The sequence below is a fragment of the Phragmites australis genome, chromosome 3 (assembly GCF_958298935.1).
Source record: "Phragmites australis chromosome 3, lpPhrAust1.1, whole genome shotgun sequence".
NCBI lineage: Eukaryota > Viridiplantae > Streptophyta > Magnoliopsida > Poales > Poaceae > Phragmites > Phragmites australis.
In genome coordinates, this window is record NC_084923.1 from 25,587,739 (window position 1) to 25,590,405 (window position 2,667).

Genomic DNA, 2,667 nt, shown 5'->3' on the forward strand with positions numbered 1-2,667 from the left:
CCAATTCCGAGATGACGGCTGGTGTGACGAGCATGTTTCAGGAAAAATAGAAAAATAAATAACGTTATCTATTTGCTAAAACAGATAATATATTGGTGTATTTATAAATCTAACACTTGTATTAGATACTTAAATTTTAGAAAAGTTCTAGAACAGTGGACCGGGGCAAAATGCCGAATATAGGTAACAGTGTCGTATTCGGCACCTTAGATGCTGAAAATTGCTTGTGTTTGGTATCTGAGATGTTGAATATGGTGCATAATGCCATATTCGGCACCTCAGACGTCAAATATGGCCCGGTCTGCTGCGCCCGTCATTTCTTATCTCTATTTTCGGTGCACAGTGACGTTATGTCGTCTCACCGTCACTTCCTGTCTTTGTTGTTCCTGGTAATTAGTGATCCTCGCGCTACCATTTTTCGCTATAAAAAGAGAGCATTAGTGCATGCACGAGCCGCAATGCGAGTAAAGGAGGAGAAGAGAGGAGAAGCAGCTACGCAGTGCGTTGAGAGGAGAGGAAAAGCAACGCGAGGTGAGGAATAGCAGCAATACGAGAAGAGGAGAATCAGCTTGAGGCAATGAGGAGCAGCAACGTGAGATACAGTAAGTACTTATATTACATTTTTAATTAGTACTTGCAGCAATAATAATAATTAGGGTAAGTAGAGTGTTTAATCCATTTAATTATATTTGTTCAACTATTTGCTTAGTTTGATTATATGAATCTGATTATTTATTTAGTTAGTGTAATAGTAATGAGCGTGAATTTGTATAATAGTAATTATTTGTTTAGATTGGTATATTATATAATAGTAATTAGCGTGAATTTGATTAATAAAAACTTAAGTTGAACAGAAAGGTTCGATTTAAATCACAGTGCACCGATAAAATTGTCAAATTGATTTTTTTAATTAATAGTGGTGTGCGTCAATTTTATTAATTTTTTAATGCAATCTATTAAAATAATGATGTACACATGAACTTCTAGCCTTAGTTAAATAAAAAGGCAGCTATGAAGTAAAATAGAGGAATGCTTTTAGTGTCTTACCGTAGACCCATTACTCCTCTCAGTTCACTCAGCACAAAGAAATTTATGAATATGTTAATAGTGCAGTGTCGATTTATAATGAGATTGAATATTTGCTCAATATAACTTTTATGTTAGTTTAAATAATATTTTAGTTCAATATTGAATATTAATTATTTTATTTTTATTCAATAATGATGATTTAATTAGTATTGTTAATTACTTAAATATTTAGCATGTGTATTGTGCAAACATCTGAGTAGTAATATTATTAGATGTACCTTTGTTTAGCAGATACGATATGACTTTTCATATTTATTACGAAGAACGTTCCGCAGTTTTGCATGAGAGGCTCGTAACAATTCAAAACTGCCAGCACATAAAGAGTTCGGTTGAGTTACCTAATGACCTAGATGATCTAAAATCACATATTATGTTCATATAGAAATGTGTTCTTCACGTTGATTTAATATAGCTTAAAATAATGATGAGTAGCATGAGCAAGCAATATACAAATCGACTTAAGCATAGCTACGAGAGCATAAGTGAATATACTTAAAGTTGCCTAGAGGTGGGTGAATAGGCGTTTCTGAAAATTAAAACTTAGCAGTGGATTAATCAAAGTCCGAATACTCTGGTGAAGGTCGGATACTCCTGTCTGTCCGGAGTATCCGGTCTAGTCCGGAATATCCGGGTTATACAGGATTTCAAAAACAAATGAATCTAAGCAAGTTTACTAGAGTCTAAAAGATATCACTAGTTCTACTATAAGTAAAATGCTTAAACAACAATAGCTAGCAGTAAGATTCTCACAAATACTAGAATTTGGAAAAAATCTCAAAACTACAATAATTAGTAAAACTTGCACAAATGAGGAGACAATAATTTATCCCGAAGTTCGGCCACCTCACAAAGAAGTGCCTACGTCTCTGTTGAGGAGCTTACAAAGAGTCGGGTCTTTTCCAACCCTATCCTCTCATAGCAACTACAAAGATCAAGTTAGGTTTTCTTACTCAAGTCGATGGCGATTACAAACATCCTGTGGCACTCCACAATTGTTGGGTGCTCTACGGGCGACGCCTTGCCGTCTAGGAGCACGAGGCTCCAAGAAAAAAGATCACAAATATGTGCTTGATGACGAACTTAGTGCTCAACAACTCAATTTCTCTTCCAAACACAATATCTCAAATTTGGCACAAAACTAAGCACTAGAGATATTTGGAAGGCTCTTGAATGCTCTTAGGAAGCTTTTTAAAAGTGGAGCTCAGCAGCAACAGCAAGCAATAAATGCTAGGAGGTGTGGGGGTATATATAGCTAACCCTAAAAAACTAGCCGTTACTGTTCTGACTCACCTACCTCGGAGTATCCGGTGAACACCGGAGTCTCCAACCTGAAATCCAAAACGGGCTCAGAACGGTGTCAGAACTAGCCGTTACGGTTCTGTTGAACTGTGAGGAGTATCCGGTGAACATCAGAGTCTCCGGGTAGGACTTAGTCACCATGAAGAAATAGTCCGGAGACTTGCCGAACTCTACGACCTCTCCAGGTACCGGAGTATCCGGTGAACACCGGAGATTCCAGTCATTTAAATTAAATACTAACCGAGACTCTCTGGTGGAGTCTCTCTCGGAGACTCCGGC